The sequence below is a fragment of the Rhinoraja longicauda genome, chromosome 30 (assembly GCF_053455715.1).
Source record: "Rhinoraja longicauda isolate Sanriku21f chromosome 30, sRhiLon1.1, whole genome shotgun sequence".
In the NCBI taxonomy this organism is placed as follows: domain Eukaryota; kingdom Metazoa; phylum Chordata; class Chondrichthyes; order Rajiformes; family Arhynchobatidae; genus Rhinoraja; species Rhinoraja longicauda.
This window is the reverse complement of record NC_135982.1, coordinates 24,556,366-24,574,334: the sequence shown is the minus strand read 5'-3', so window position 1 is coordinate 24,574,334 and position 17,969 is coordinate 24,556,366. Positions and strand designations below refer to the sequence as shown.

Genomic DNA, 17,969 nt, shown 5'->3' with positions numbered 1-17,969 from the left:
CATCCAAACAATATGGACTGGTTGCATTAAGGTTTTTTCAACAGCAAGAGTTCCTGAATTTTAGGAAACCTAAACCATAACAAGGTATGGCTGTGGACCATTTAAAAAATATGCATAACACTAATGTATTGGTAGGAATGTTCATGGATGTGAGCTTTCTTGACATCAAGGCAACATTTGATGAAGGCATAAAGGATCCCCTGATAAAACTGAAGTTGCTGGTAATCAAGCGGTAAAAATGACAATATTTGAATGTTTGTGCTTATTAGAGATTTTATCTCAGCCTCAGGCTAGTGCCATAGGCATGACGACGTTGAGCTGCTTAATCAATAACCTATCTTCCACCATGAGATCAGATGTAGGGATATGTGCTAATAATTGCACAATGTTCATTTCCTTTCACAACTCTTTAGCAAATGAAGCAGTTCAACAGGAAATTATCACTGTTTAAATATAATTTTTTTCTATTTTAAAGCTAGGCAATTTTTTTTCTTTAAGGATGAAATTTCAAAATGCACTGAGGACAAGCCTTTAGATTAGTCTCATGGCAGATGGATTATTGATAAGCAAAGATGTGAAAGGTTACTTTGGATAGATTTGAATTAAATGGCAGAGCTCAAGGGGCTCAATAACAGACTCCTGCTCCTAACATAAGCATATTCAGCTACCTATCCTTGACATTCAATAGTATCAGCATTGCCAAGAACCCCAATATTAGCATCTTGGGCATCATCATTAACCGGAAACCCAAATGAAATAGCCACATACAATGGCCAAGAGCACAGGTCATGCTGAATATCTTTCAGAGTATGAAATCTATAAGCGTTTCCACCATCAGCAAGGCATGGTCGGGAAGGTGATGGAATATCCTCAATGAGTGAGTGTACCTTCGATGAGTGTAGCTTCAATTACGCTTCTGCAGCTTGATGACATCCAGGATAAAACTTAATTGCAGCCCATCAACCATCCTAAACATTTATTTGGATGTGGAACTTATAATTATCTGAAATGTTTCAGCAGGAGGAGGAAGGAACTGTAGTCTAGTATTAATTCTGCACACATCAACCTGCCACCAGAAAACCAGATGCAGCTCAATGAAAAGGCAGCCAAGCAGCAAACTTTTCCAATTAGAGATTTAGGGACTCCAGGGATTCTTGCTTTAAGAAATCCGTTTGCACACTGGTAATAGTTACAGAATTTATTGCATCAATTTCTGACCCAAGGCTTTTATTGAGTTGCCGCATTGCTTTGTAAAGAGCTACATTTTTCCTCACCCACCTCTCTTTCCGTCCAGTCTGTACATAAAACCTTTTAAAACAATTTTCTCTCTCCCAGTATATTTTACCAGAATTAAAGGCAACAGATATGTTGAAGCCACTGGATGTGTGACAAATCTAAGACATTCCATATGTTTATTTTCCAGCTTTTAATAGCTATTTCTTGTTACTAATAACAATAAATTGTATTTATATAATTTAATGTGCTATCATGTACCATAGAGTACTAAAGAATGTTAATCCTGTGGATTGGCGGGTAGCTAATGTCCCACTTTTTAAGAAAGGAGGGAGAGAGAAAACGGGAAATTATAGGCCAGTTAGTCTGACATCAGTGGTGGGAAAGATGCTGGAGTCAATTATAAAAGACGAAATTGTGGAGCATTTGGATAGTAGTAACAGGATTGATCCGAGTCAGCATGACTTTACGAAGGAGAAATCATGCTTGACTAATCTTCTGGAATTCTTTGAGGATGTAACTAGGAAAATTGACAGGGGAGAGCCGGTGGATGTGGTGTACCTTGACTTTCAGAAAGCCTTTGACAAGGTTCCACATGGGAGATTAGTGGGCAAAATTAGAGCACATGGTATTGGAGGTACGGTACTGACATGGATAGAAAATTGGTTGACAGACAGAAAGCAAAGAGTGGGGATAAATGGGTCCCTTTCAGAATGGCAGGCAGTAACTAGTGGGGTACCGCAAGGCTCGGTGCTGGGACCGCAGTTATTTACAATATACATTAATGACTTGGATGAAGGGATTAAAAGTACCATTAGCAAATTTGCAGATGATACAAAGCTGGGTGGTAGTGTGAACTGTGAGGAAGATGCTATGAGGTTGCAGGGTGACTTGGACAGGTTGTGTGAGTGGGCGGATGCATGGCAGATGCAGTTTAATGTGGATAAGTATGAGGTTATCCACTTTGGTGATAAGAATAGGAAGGCAGAGTATTACCTGAATGGTGTCAAGTTAGGAAAAGGGGACGTACAACGAGATCTGGGTGTCCTAGTGCATCAGTCACTGAAAGGAAGCATAAGAAAATAACTGCAGATGCTGGTACAAATCGAAGGTATTTATTCACAAAATGCTGTAGTAACTCAGCAGGTCAGGCAGCATCTCAGGAGAGAAGGAATGGGTGACGTTTCGGGTCGAGACCCTTCTTCAGACTGATTCAAAGGAAGCATGCAGGTACAGCAGGCAGTGAAGAAAGCCAATGGAATGTTGGCCTTCATAACAAGAGGAGCTGAGTATAGGAGCAAAGAGGTCCTTCTGCAGTTGTACAGGGCCCTAGTGAGACCGCACCTGGAGTACTGTGTGCAGTTTTGGTCTCCAAATTCTTGCTATTGAGGGCGTGCAGCGTAGGTTTACTAGGTTAATTCCCGGAATGGCGGGACTGTCATATGATGAAAGACTGGAGCGACTAGGCTTGTATACACTGGAATTTAGAAGGATGAGAGGAGATCTTATCGAAACGTATAAGATTATTAAGGGGTTGGACACGTTAGAGGCAGGAAACATGTTCCCAATGTTGGGGGAGTCCAGAACAAGAGGCCACAGTTTAAGAATAAGGGGTAGGCCATTTAGAACTGAGATGAGGAAAAACGTTTTCAGTCAGAGAGTTGTGAATCTGTGGAATTCTCTGCCTCGGAAGGCAGTGGAGGCCAATTCTCTGAATGCATTCAAGAGAGAGCTAGATAGAGCTCTTAAGGATTGCGGAGTCAGGGGCTATGGGGAGAAGGCAGGAACGGGGTACTGATTGAGAATGATCAGCCATGATCACATTGAATGGCGGTGCTGGCTCGAAGGGCCGAATGGCCTCCTCCTGCACCTATTGTCTATTAATGCTGAGCCACAGGACAGATGAACAAAAGCTTGCTCAAAGAGGTAAGTGATAATTAACTTTTTAAAGGAAGAAGGGGATGTTTAGATGGGCAATTTTAAATCTTTGGTGCCCAGCAAATTGCGGATTCAGCCATCATTCAGAAAAGTCAAGAATGTTTAATTGCCAAATGTACCACAATGGAACAATTAAATTCTTTCCTACAGCAGCATAAAAAGTCTGAACACAGTACTCAATAGATAACATAACACAAAAAAGGTTTAATTTAAAAATCTAATATTAGTGCAGAACAAAACAAAAGCCCAAAGTCCCCAGTTGCAACTAGAACAGTTCATAGTTCAAAGTTTAGCTGCTGTTTGTAGTGGTAAACTGCCTGTTAGCGGTTGGGAAGAAACTGTTCCTGAACTTGGAGGGTTTTTTAAAGTTTAGAGATACAGCACGGAAACCGGCCCTCCAGCCCATCGAGTCCTCACTGACCAACAATCCCCGCACACTAACACTATCCTACACATACTAGGGACAATTTTACATTTATACCAAGGCAATTCATCTACAAACCTGTACATCTTTGGAGTGTGGGAGGAAAAGGAAAAATATTGGAGAAAACCCATGCAGGTCACGGAGAAACATACAAACCCTGTACATATAAGTACCATAGGCAGGAACAAACCTAGGTCTCCGGTGCTGTAAGGCAGTAGCTCTACCGTTATCCCATTGTGCCGATGGAGATTACAGTTTTCAGACAACTATACCACCCTGTTGGCAGGAATGAAATTAGGTTTTGTCCAGGGTGGTATGGGTTCTTGATGATGCTGGCAACCTTGATGAGGCAGCGCCACCTTTAGATCCCTTTGATGGTGGGGATGTCAGTGGGCAGTGTCCACTACTTTTTGTAAACACGTGTCCCTGGGCGTTCCAGTTGCTGAACCAGGCTGTGATGCAACCAGTCAATACGCTCTCCTCCGTACACCTGTAGAAGTTCAAGGGAGAATTTGTCAACATACCAAATCTCCTCAATCTTCCAAAGAAGTAGAGGCGTTGATGGCCTTTCTTTGTGATTGCATCAATGTATTGGGTCTTGGACAGATCTTCAGAGGTATGCACACTCAGGAACATGAACTTATTGACTCCTCCTCCACTGACTCATCAATAGAGACAAGTTTGTGTATCTTCGTCCTTCCTGTTCTAAACTCTAACAGCTCATTGACCTTAATGACATTGAGAGCAAGGTTGTTGTTCAAACACCATTCAATCAAATGATCGATTTCAATCAAATGGTCAATCTTCCTCCTACACTCTGACTTTTCATTCCCCATAATTTGTCCAACAAGTACTGTTGGCGAATTTAAAGATGGAGTCGGAACTGTTAGGAGGGAGATAGATCAGTCATAATTCAATGGCTGAGTAGACTTGATGGGCCGAAAAGCCTAATTCTGCTGTATCACTTAAGACCTTATGATGACATGCTGGTCGGTGTTGGAAAGTTGGGCCGAAGGGCCTGTTTCCACGCTGTATGACTATGACTATCAAATGCTTCGGGATGGGGAAGACTTGGATGGTTTTGGTGGGAATACACTCCTCCACACATTTCCTTATAAAGTCGGTAATGACTGTGGCAAATTCGTTCAGGTCCGTTAAAGTCCTTGAACATCGCCTAGTCCAATGACTCCAAAAAATCCTGGAATCGCTACTCTGCTTCCCTTGACCAGCTCTATGCAATCCTCACTGCTGAAGCTGTGTACTTCAGTTGCTGCCTATACGCAGGAAGAAGGAGAACACAGCCAGGTGATTGGATTTACCAAAGTAATGGCAAGGGATGGAGCGGTAGGAATCTTTGATGGTGGAATAGCAGCGGTTGAATAGCAGAGTGTTTCACCCAGTTACTGGCCTTGTTGGTGCCCAGCTGTGATATGAAATGCGTTGGGGTACGATGTCTGGTGCTTATTAACCATGAGACACCTTCTGGCTGGAGTGCTGAGTCTGGGAAGCTGAGGGTGAGCCATGTCTCTGTGAAACAGAGCACCCAGCATTCCCTCATCTCTCTTTGATAAAGCAGCCTGGGCCTTAAATTCTCAACCTTATTTTCTTGGAACAGTGCATTGACATGTAGGATGGTAGGGAGAGGAAGGAGCAGTGGTCCCTTTCACTTCATCCTTACTTGCAGGTCATGTTTCCGTGCACAACAGTGGTCTCCACGGTGTTTCTGGCATTGTATTCACTGTAATAATAATAATAATAATAATGCATTACATTTATATAGCGCTTTTCAAACACTCAAAGACGCTTTACAGGGATTTCTAGAACATAGAGAAGTGAATAAATAGATAAATAAGTAAACGAACAGAGAAAGGAGACAGAAGGTGAGGTGACCTTCAGTGGTTGAAGGCAGTGCTGAAGAGGTGAGACTTCAGTGATGTTTTGAATGTGGTGAGTGAGGAGGAGTCTCTGACGGTTTGGGGTAGTGAGTTCCATAGGGTGGGAGCAGCGATGGAGAAAGCCCTGTCCCCCCAGGATCTGAGTTTGGTCCGGATGGGGGGGGGACAGGAGATTGGCAGCAGCAGAGCGGAGGGTGCAGGTGGGAGTGTGCCTGTGGAGGAGGTCAGTCAGGTAGGATGGGGCCAGGTTATGGAGGGCTTTGTAGGTCATGAGGAGGATTTTGTATTGGATTCTCTGGGGGATGGGGAGCCAGTGGAGTTTGTAAAGGACGGGGGTGATATGGTCACGGATCGGGGAGTGGGTGAGTAGACGGGCAGCGGAGTTTTGAATGTATTGAAGTTTACTGATGATTTTTGAGGGTGAGCCATAGAGGAGGCTGTTGCAGTAGTCCAGACGGGAGGTGATGAAGGCGTGGATGAGGGTTTCTGCAGCTGTGAAGGAGAGGGATGGACGGAGACGGGCAATGTTTTTGAGGTGGAAGAAGGCTGTCTTTGTGATGTGTTTGATGTGTTTGTCGAAGGAGAGGGTTTGATCAAAGATGATTCCATGATTCCGGATGTAAGTGCGATCTTCTGCGAGGTTGGGGATTCCCCTGCCACCAGGGATTGCCTTACAGTTGGTAACTCAATTGCCGTTCAGAGCACGCAATAGTGCTAATCTATGTAATTGGACTCGCAGCTTGTGAGTTATTAAAGTGATTAAAACTGGAGTTGTTTGTGAGGCTAGAATAAAATAATTCCAATTCTAAGACTGCAAAAGGTTAGTGTTAAGGAGGGTTATGGCGATGCAGATATTCATTACCAAAGATGAGAACTTTTTAAAATTTGAGGCAATGTCCCGAGTTATGAATGAACTGTAAGGTATTTCAGAAATAAGTGTACAGAGATACTAAGTCGACAGACAACAAAGATTTTCAGTAGTAGATCAACTTTGATGGCTGAACTGGTAGATGCCATTCAGATGACTCTATTAATCCACTGTGTGTGGTGTAAAGCTAATTTCATCATCAAAAATGCTACCAAGTTTGTGCCTATTCTTTGTCAGCCCTTTGAGAGTTGTAAGAGAGGGGGGTCTCACAGGCTGGAGAGCAATAAAGGATATTCACTTTGGAGATGTAAACCAGTGTGGCCTCAATAATTTAATTAGAACTTTCCCATCCTGTACTGTACTGACTGAAGACAGTTTGTATTATAATCTATCATTATAATAAGATTAACATGATTGGGAGAAAAGGCCACAAGGACACAATTGAGATAATTTGGTTACTTGTTTGATGTCCAGTTCTGCATCAATTCCCTCCCTGATCACTTACACCATGGCTTGAGGTTGTGAGGGGACAGTGATTTGAATCTATCTGCTCTCTCCTTGATGACATTTCTCCACTACAGCTTATGGGTCAATCAACTAAAGCTGTTTATTGGAGCAGATATGTCAAAACCACTGGGCCTGTGACAAATCTGAGACATCCCATATCAACTGTTTTAACTTCCAGCTTTTAAGAGCCATTTCTTGTTACTCATAACAGAATAAATTGTATTTATATCGTTCAATGCAGTATCATGCATCATGAATTTCAAGCTGTTTTATTGTTCTGGCATTACCCAGTGAACACGACAATATGAGCAGAAGACACAATGATTAAATGACTACATTACCGAATTCCACTCCCGTCTCCCAAAGCTGTTGAAATTGTCGATCCTTCGGTTGAACCAAGCAATTCTTCTGTCGAGCCACCGACCGGTGAGACATCTCATGGTTAGATGCAAAGACAGTGCTGGAGGAGTAACTCGGCGGGTCAGCCCGGGGGAAATGGACAGTTGACGTTTCTGGCCGGGACCCTTCTTCAGACGCCGGACAGCCGACCAACTTCCCGCCTCCCGGCTTCTGAGGGGATCTGCGGAAAAGCCCGCCTACCCACCCGCCTCCCGCGCGCCCGCGCGCGACCCAGCGAGACTCACGTGGCCAGACCAACGGCTGCTGAACTTAAGGTCGAAGCGGGGTCCGAGAGGAAGGGCTTGAAATAGGTTTTGGAGAAGGGATTTGGATTGGTTTTGGGGGATAGATTGGGATCGGAGAAGAGATTGGGATTGGTTTTGGAGAAGGGGTTGGTTTTGGGGAAGATATTGCGCTTGGTTTTGGAGAAAAGATTGGTTTAGGAGAAGAGATTACGATTCGTTTTGGAGAAGAGATTGGTTTTGGGGAAGATATTGCGATTGGTTTTGGAGAAGAGATTGGTTTTCGGGAAGAGATTGGTTTTGGAGAAAAGATTACGATTAGTTTTGGAGAAGGGATTGGTTTTGGGGAAGATATTGCGATTGGTTTTGGAGAAGAGATTGGTTTTGGAGAAGAGATTACGATTAGTTTTGGAGAAGGGATTGGTTTTGGGGAAGGTATTGCGATTGGTTTTGGAGAAGAGATTGGTTTTCGGGAAGGGATTGAGATTGGAGAAGAGATTACGATTAGTTTTGGGGAAGGGGTTGGTTTTGGGGAAGGGGTTGGTTTTGGGGAAGATATTGGAGAATAGATTGGAAGAGATTGGGATTAGAGAATAGATTGGGATTGGTTCTGGGGAGAGATTGGGATTGGTTTTGGAGGAAGGATTGGGAGTAGTCTGATTTAGAGGAAGGAATTGAGATGAATCTTGGAGTAAAGGATTGGGATTGGTGGATTGGATTTGGAGGATATTGAAAGGAAATTAAATATGGTTATGAATTAAGATGGCAGGGGATGATAGGTGGAGGCAGGAGGAGGGTATCTGAAAGCAAGCGATGAGTAATGTCTGACACTCAGCCCCCTCTTGAGCTACATGGGGACAGTTAAATGACTGAGCAGTTCCTTATTTTGAGATGGGGAACATGATTGGAAGGGTGAATGGTTGAAGAAAAAAATTGAGATGCACTGTGTGCTTAATGTGATTAATATATTTACTAACATTTGTCTGATCGGTAGATAAACTAAGCTGTGGTTACTAGGTCGTTAATGAGGGACAAGCCAAACATTGTCTTGTGCTTAAACAGAGTGCATGAACCTTTGTCCCAATTCACTGAATGTCTGTGTCATCCACTTAAAACTTAGTTGAAGGCAAATAATAATTGGGAAAGGTGTTGTGCTGTTCAGTAAGAGCAACTCAAGACTTTTTTTATGTTCCATTGCAACAAAATTATTTGTGTTTCTTTCAAACAAAACGATCTCCAGCCAATGGTGGTGAAGAAACACCTGAGCCACAATGTACTGTACGTAACTGTTCTACAATATATTGTAGCCTAAATTATTAGGCATGATAGGGATTTTCCAATGATCTACTTTGTGTGGATTTCTTAGATTCTTTTTAACCAATTGTGATTCCCCCACCCCATTTGTCTACTGTAATTTGATTATTTGCAGTGAGAAGAATGTGAAGCCCAGTTTGAAAATGTTTGTGACATGCACTGTGGAGACACAATGCACAGTTAGTTGGAGGAACAAGACCTTATTAATTCATGAACAGAACATTGTTCCTCAATGTTACTGTTTTTTTAAAATAGCAAATTGCAAAACATGTAAAGCTGTTTAACCTAGAGTAAGAAATCTCTGATTGCGTATTGGGACCCCAGTGCTGATGGCATTTCTTCATCAAGTTTTTTAATTTCCCAGTGCCTTCAAACTCTATTGGAATCTGAGGAAGTAAATAAATGAAACTCACAGTTGCTGAGGAGTGGGATGACATTTAGAGCCATAGAGTTATGCAGCCCGCAAACAGGCCAATCGTTCCAATTTGTTCATGCCAACCAAGATGCCCCATCCAAGCTGGTCCGATTTACCCACTCTTGACCCATATCCCTCTAAACCTTTTCTATCTATGTAACTACAAATGTCTTTTAAATATTGTTATTTTACTTGCTTCAAGTATACGCACCATCCTTTGTGTTGGTCCAAAGGTTCTTATTAAATCTTTTGCTTCTCACCTTAAATCTATGCCTCCCTAGTTCTTGATTCCCTCACCCAGGGAAAAAGACCATCTATTCTTCTTATTATTTTATACACCTCAATATGATTGCCCCTCAATTTCCAGTTCTAGCCTGCCCAAACTCTTCCTATAGCTCAGGTCCTCAAGCCGGTTCATGAAATTAATGCGTACTCATGTTTCATTAAAAACCATGTAAATAATTATGTGCTAATATGTTCTCACAAAATAGGAAGTGCTACAATATGATTATTTTTAGATTATTTTCGGAACATCTGCCATTTTGGGTCATTACATTCTTGTGTAAATTAATTGAATCGCAGGCTGATTTTGCTATATTTTATATAATGAAATTCTCTGTCCACCATTTGTTCTTATATTTTTCTGAAAATCCTATGAATCTCTCTAAAGACGTTCTGGTAGTTTTTCATTCTTCCGATATTCATTTCTAGTGATTTATCATCATTTTACCCATTATCATCATCTACCATGAAGCAATTCCCAAAATGGATATAAACAATTCACAAAATAGACAGCACTCCATGGAGGCGTACAAAGACCATAACCTTGTCTGAACATTACTCAAAGTCGCAGCGAGAGATCGCAAAGTCGGTAGGGGTGAGCAAAGCTTCTGTGTCCAGGATTGTCAAGCAAGGGTCCAAAACCAGACCACTATCGTCCAAGGAGACGGACAGGTGTGGCCAGAAAGGAAGACCACCAAGTGATGAGCCCTTGCTGATTCAGGAAAATAAGATGGATCCGAGAAGGACAAGCAATCTGTCGGAGAGTTGGTGAGAAAATGCCACATCGATCTGTTCATCAAACGTCCTGAAAAGATGTTCTGGAGTTGTTTCAGCCCAACTATGGTGTTGGTCCACTGCACCCAGTTGACAGAATGATGAGACTGCTGCAATATATTGATACACTATGGAAAAGAGTGGTGCTGGACATGACGCAGACTTTTTTCAGATGGATCTGATATATTCCAGTAAGATCTTGCACTGTGTGACACATCAAAGATGGTGACCCAATCTCTCCAGCAGAAGGGGATACGTACCTTGGAGTGCTCCTGGACAGTAAACTGGACTGGTCCAGGAACGCTGAGGCCCTGTACAAGAGGGGACAGAGCCGGCTGTAATTTTTGAGAAGGCTCCGCTCTTTCAAAGTCTGCAGTAAGATGCTGCACATGTTCTACCAATCAGTGGTAACCAGTGCCATCTTCTTCACTGTCGTGTGCTGGGATAGCAAGGCGAAGGCTGCGGACGCCAATAGAATGAACAAACTCATCAAGAAGGCTGGTTCTGTCCTGGGGGCCGAGTTGGATTCATGGGAGGTGGTCTTGGAGGTGAGGATACTCCTCAAACTGTGGAGCATCTTGGACAATGCAGCTCACCCCCTCCATGACACACTGGTCAACCTGAGGAGTACCTTCAGCAACAGACTGGTTCCACCAAGATGCAGTATAGAACGCCACAGGAGACCCTTCTTCACTGTGGCTATAAAACTGTACAGCTGCTCCCCCTTCTGTCGTGGGGTAGACTGACTCCCCTCCTCCCCAGCACAATCTTTGCACATCCTCAATCCTTTCCACTCGTCACTTTAATTTCATGTTTCATGTATTTTGTGTTTTATGACTTGTCAGATCAATTTCCCTCCTGGGATAAATAAAGTTCTATTGTATCATATCGTACCTTGGACTGACCTGGTTACTCTTGAGGACATTTATGCTTCAAGATTCACCAGATGAAGAACAGGCATTAGGTGAAGAATGAAGGGTTCCAACCTGAAACATTGCTTATTCATTCCCCCCACAGATGCTGCCTGACCTGTTGAGTTCTTCCAGAACACTTGTGTTTTGCCCAAGATTCCATCTGCAGTTCTTTGCATCTCCTTGATCATTAAAATTTGTGTTCCAGCACAATTCACATTTTGAGTATACATTAGTGGGAACCTTGATGAAGACACTCTCCAGAATTAGGATTAGAGCTTCAGTCATTGCCTTGTTTGTAGTGAGCACATTTTTCATGAACTACATCTGATTAATTTTGTAAACATTACTGAATTATGAAGAATTCTTTCCCAGAAATTCACCAGTAATATGTACATGAGTTCTTCAGTGTCTTGCTGATTACTCCACTGCTTCTCTGAATTTGAATAGAGCCCTGTTTCTAATCCATTTGAGTGAAAAGTATGTAAACAAAATGGACAGGCAACATTACAAGTTGGGGTCCCAAGACTCAAGAAGGGTCCCAACCTGAAACATCTGTTCATTCCCTCCACAGATGCTGCCAGACCAGCTGAGTTCCTCCAGAACTTAATGTTTTGCTCAAGATTTCAGCATCTGCAGTTTCTTGTGTCTCTAAACAAAAAGCACATTAAGCATCTTCCTTTATCCACATGCTCAGTATTTGATGATTGTCCTTTTATTTTATCATGCTTAAAATAAAGGGCTTTCATACTCAACACTTTCAGTTGTTCTTTCTCTGCCTTGTGATTCAACATTTTCAAACCTTTTGGTGTTTTCTAGACAAAAAAATTCAGGAGAATCTGAAGATGAAAGTTTGTACAGAGAATGATGGATTATATTATCGCCCACATCCAAGCTTGGTTTGTCCTGACAAGTTTAAACAGAATAAAACGCAAGCCTGGTTAGAGAGCAATACAAGGCACAATGCAAAAATTGTGGCCTTCAACAAGGACATGTGCAACCAGCGATTGGTACAAACCAACTTGACCTTTGCTTCTCCGAGCTATGGGCAGCTAGTAGTGTCTCCACTACCAGCAACAGTTTCACACTGTGAACAGCAATCCAATGTAGAACTCTTCAGACAGAAGCCTAACTTTGGAAACTCCATGAGGGACAGAGATACAAACAACTCGTCGCTCGTGGAATCCAAAGTTTTACCAAGAGAGTGGGGATCATATTCACAGGATTCTGAGAGAAATATAAACATTAATCTGAGTAAGGGATCTGCTGAGATTAAGAAAGAAACCCACAGGAAGCAGAAAAAATACTTTCATGGGGATGAGAATTTGCCTCCAACAAGTTTAAGCAGTCAGGATGTTTGTGGTACAAATCTCTCGCAAATCTTTGAGAAGCATTATGATTCACTGAGTTTTGATTCTCCAAATAACGTCAGCCAATCATTGATAAATGGGCAATCCAACGCACAACACTCTGTTTTTAAATCATCCCAAACATCTGCAAGTCTGCATCGCTCAATGATCAGCCTAAGTGATAGTGACTATAAAGCAAGGCACATTTCAAGCAAAGCTGCACACATTAATTTGGCTCGCCATCCTTTAAACTATTTAAATTTTCCTCTTGGTAATGAAAGAGAGGAATGTTCAGTAAAAATGGATCCAAATAAAACAAAAAGTCAAGAGAAATCAAAGACACTGGACTGTTCTCTTTTATATAACGATTGTCTTCTGAACGATAAATGTTCACATCCTGTGTCGCATGTGCCTGAACATTGCTCAAACACCAAAGGTTGGTTGAGCCTTCCTGGGATAACTTGCATTTATGGCAGACATGAGATTGCTGACAGTAGTATGATCATTTCTGAATCAGAGGTTTCTGTAGGTGACTATCACAATGCCTCCCATGTTATTGACTCTGATAGGAAGACCCAGGAAATGACTGGCTCACTAACTTTCTCCCAAAAGAACATAAAAGACTTGCATCACCCTTGTTGTGGTTTGCGTCAAACATGTGCAGGCATTTTATGTTACATTCCAACAAAGTCAATAGACTTGTCTGACTCTGTGACTGAAATGGAGACTATTCAGAGAATGCAAGAAGAAGGAAAAAAATCAGGTACTGAAGATAGGTTTTCAAATGATGTGGAAAATGAGAAAGAATTTTCAGAAAAGTCTATGGACTCCAGCCTGAAACATCAAGTTAAACCCCATTACCCTGGCATCATTAGTAATATTTATACCAAACACCATAGAACTACGAATGATTTGCGAATACAGGAGTCTGCCCAATGCCCAGTTTATGGAGGTCTCTCTCTGGCACCTTGTGAGAACAATTTAACCCAGGGAAATTTCTACAGCAAGGCACAAGGGGAAGAAATACCTGATCCGGGGACAATAGTGGTTGAAAACAGAGCGGTGGAATTGAATCCAAATTCAGATTATTCTAAGAATTCCACTCCTTGGCGAGGAGAGGGAAATAACGATGGAGAAAACTCTAATATGATAGTTGAAGATAATACAACTTCTTACAGCTGGGAACATAAACCAATCCTAATGGTATCTTTAAAATGCAATGTCACCACAAAGCAGCTCTTGCAAACATTCCCATCGATGGACAGCCAGATGTTACAGGTAAGATGATAATAATTGTACAACAAAAATATGAGATTTCCCAAATCAATGATCTCTTTTGACTGATTTGTTGAAACTGAAAGTATGAGGTGATGTGACTTGATGAGAGCTCTTGATTTTGAAGAGAGTTTCTGAGCTTGGGTTATGGTGACTTCTCATTTAATTGCTTCAAGTAGGAGGATCTTTCTGTTTATTGGTTATGCTGTTCAATAGGTTATGCTGTTTGATTTATTGTGTGTGCTGTGCCATTTGACATTTGTCATGTCAGAATAAAAGTTATGGATGTGGAGAGACTTATCAAGTCTAATCCATTGCATTATAGATGAATGTGCTTGATCATGAAGTCAGACAGCACACATTGTGAAGATTGGAGGAACACGGCAAATTAGACTTCAACTTCAGAATCATAAATATTGCAGTTCAGATAAGGTTTATTCAGCCTGTAGTGTTTGTGTTGACTCCTTGAAAGAGTTACATGGAGTCATAGAGTGATACAGTGTGGAAACAGGCTCTTCGGCCCAACTTACACTGGTCCTTTTTCCTGCTGCAAATGTTTCTCCTTCATGTATTTATCCAACTGAATTTTGAATGTTATTCTATAAAGCAGAAACTGAATCTGCATTCACTTCCCATTCAGATAGTGCATTCCTGATTTTTATAGTGACTGAATTTAACAAAACAAAAAAATCTCATACTGTCTTACCTATTATTTAATTGCCAGTCCCCTGAAGTGTGGTCTATTTACAGATTATTCTGCCTCTGGAAACAATTTCTTCTTATTTACTCCTTGCGCTTTGTCATTTTCAATACTATGATTAAATCTCTCATTAGCCTTTCTGCTCCAAGAACAATCCTATTTTCTACAACCTGTAGTTCCATTTTTTGTAAACGAACTGTGTACTTTTAAAAAAAAGACTTTAATATTCATTGTAATCTTCAGTGTTCAGGATTAACACGATTCTCTACCTTTACTGACTTAAAACAGGATGTACAATCTGAATTGGGAGTGTTTTGTCAGTGTTTAGGCCCAGGAATTGTGACAGCACTGAATAAATCTGCACAATTCTTTCTAAGTAGATTAAATTTGCAGAACAAGGAAACCTTGCCTTTCAGGAGGAGCCTCCCCCCTAAATTCTGCCCAGATATTTAAATGACTTTTAAGACCATGTAATTTAGAGTTAACTAGAATTCATGAGATGAATTATAGATTCCTCATTTTTTTCTATGTGTTTGGGTGAATTTTAGGTTGTAGTGTACTTGGGTGGGAGGACAACACCCTTGATTGTTGAATAAATGCAGTGGTCTTGGTAATGCTAATGTGTACTAAGACGCGGGGAGGAGGGGGGGTGGTAATGCTGGAATTCCTTGCATGTATGACAATTGACTTTGTAAAATTAGATTTAAAAATATGAGAGCGACTACTTCAGTCTTTAATTTGTGAACACTCTACCAAGCCATAAACATAAATTCATCTCTACAAAATACTTGAATTTAACGAGTGAGTCTATCGTTGAGCACAAAACATTTCACCTTAGGATGATAAAAATGTATACAAAGTTTTTGTAAAACGTATACATAGGAAGTGAACTGGTAGCCCATCTAACACCGCATAACTGATAAAATATACCTGCTTGCAAAATCGAGGCAAATCTGTGATCATGATGTAATGTGCATAAATGTGATTTTGTCTTAAGCTGTTGGAACAGTTTGATTTGGCTTTTTTTTTTACAGAGTACTAAATATCGAGGATTTTCTTTGGATGATAGGACAAAGATACCCATGGAAAGGTAAAGCATTGTGTGGGGAATAGGTGAAAGATATTTAAGACTGCTTGATACTAGTACAGGCAGTTTTCAGTCCCCACCAAAACAGTCAAAGTCAACATGGAGCTTGGAAACAGAATTTCAGTTTTATTTGTACCAACTGTCGAGAGACCATACAACAAAGGAACAATAAGGAAAATATAGATTATATATATCTTATGCATTCTGTAGAATATAAAACTTTAAGGAATACTTTGAAAGGAACTGATATGGTAGACGCATTTGCTGCTAATGGAGGTGTGTAAGATAATTGAGATAACCTTTAAGCTAGAGCATCAATTACTCAGCAGCAAAATTTCGAAATATTTCTAAGTACAAAAATTGTTGAAGCGTGGCACTCGCAATTAACATTTAAATTGTGAATTCCACCGACTAATATCAGGAGAATTCTGGCAGTTTGCAGAACACTTAATTCAAGATTTGGACTCTTTTTGGAACACATTTGTTGATTATTTAATTCTCATCAACATTTTTACGTAAATGGTAAACGATTATTCCAGATCCGTGTGTAGCTAAATTAACATCAGGAGCACAGGAACTGTCTTTGTTAATTACTGTATTTAAGTCGGGTTTAACCAATACCCTTCCACAGTTCTGTGCTCCATTTCCTTTAGATCCATGTTACTGATTTGTCAAGAAACATGGTTATTTTTTTACTATTATGTAATTGACATTTGATTTATTTTTTTGGTGTGAAATATCATCATGATAATTTCTGAGTAATTTAGCATCATTCCAGAAACATGAACAGATACTTCCAGGATGCAATAGCATTGGAGAGGATGCGATACTTCCAGGATGCAATAGCACTGGAGAGGATGCAGAAGAGGTTTACCATCTGTACCAATCCAATTTCTCTGTTGAAGTGCACAGATGACATCATCTCCCATGCAACTTTTTTTAGGGCAGCTTGGACCATGTTGAACAATCTGGTCTTCTCATTGGAACAATGGACTGGAATGCCTATTGATTAACTCCCTCAAGTACATTTCATTCTTTGTGCCATTTCCTCCATTTCGCAACATCCAAACTGATCATGTAATTCCCACCCCAGTCATCCACACACTAGGTTCTGATGAGTCCTATTCAGCACCATTGAACACAGACAACTATTGTTTTCCTACCTATTGACCATGCATCACCGAGCTCTGATTTTCTACTTCTCCTAGCCATCTATAGCAGGGTTCTGACACTATTCTCCATTTCTCCATCACTCCAACCATCCATGATCAGGCTCCTGTGCCTCTTTCCCTTGACCAAACACCACTGCTCTGACACCTCATTCTGGATTCAGTGAAGAAAAAACGCAATGGTGTTTAGTTTTGCTGAACGCTTTGAACCTTGGGTGTAATTAAAGTTTGCAGTACAATAAACCCTAATTTTAATGGACCGCCTTTTTAATGGATTTCAGTTATCGCGATGGACCTACTGACGCCGGCACCACTCCCGGCTCGCAAGTTGCACCAGAGAGCCATTCTTCAGCAGCTGCTGCACGGTCAAGTTGATGCAGTTGCTGTTGCAGCTCACGTTATAGCCTCTGGGGACAGTACTTTCTTCAGGCCTCCGCCACTAACAAGACACACTCGGTCACTGTGGGGCTGCCTCCCCTCTCCACCGCTGTCACTTCATCCTGTTAGCTGTCACTTTGTCCAGTCAGCCTCTTCCCCCCATCACCGCCACCTCCTCAGATGTCAGCGACTGCGGGGTAGGAGGAGGAGGAGGAGGTGGCGGTGGAGCGGGGAGCGGACAAAGTGATGGCTGGCATGAAGAAGCAACAGCTGGTGAGAGGGGAGGGAGCCCCATGGTGATTGAGTGTGTCCTGTTGGTAGCGGCGGCCCGAAGAAAGCGATGTCTCCAGAGGCTACAACGTGAGCTGCAACAACAGCCATGTAAACGGGACTATGTGGTAGCTGGTGAATAAGGGTCCACTGGTGCAGACCAGTGGCATTGGCGCCTAGCTTTAATCTGAAAAGACACAAAGTGCTGGCATAGCTCAGCAGACTGAATCAGTATGAAAAAGGTTCATCCCATCAAGTCTTTAATTCTATTGGCATTAAATTACACTAAGGGTCAATTTTGCAGCAACAAAATAACTTACAGGCATGTCTTTGGAATGGGAGAGGAAACTAGAGCACCTTGCAGAAACACAAGGTGCAAGCTCCAGTGAATGAATGAATGAATGAATACTTTATTGTCACATGTGACAAGTCACAGTGATATTCTTTGCTTGCATACCCAAGGTATGCAAATAGTCGCCACATAGAGGGCACTTACAAAGTTACAAAGTACCTCCGTGCCAGTTCACCCTTTGTTCTCT

The 17,969-nt window shown here is 41.6% G+C and overlaps 1 long non-coding RNA gene across 1 annotated transcript; it reads right to left on the bottom strand.

Annotated features, from left to right (window-relative positions):
* Positions 1 to 2,205: 2,205 nt before the first annotated feature.
* LOC144608030 (uncharacterized) lies at positions 2,206 to 7,485 on the bottom strand. Its single transcript, XR_013549164.1, has 3 exons — positions 7,207 to 7,485; positions 5,274 to 5,333; positions 2,206 to 4,085 (listed from the first exon to the last, which is right to left on the bottom strand). It is a non-coding gene; the product is annotated as an uncharacterized LOC144608030 (long non-coding RNA).
* Positions 7,486 to 17,969: the final 10,484 nt, after the last annotated feature.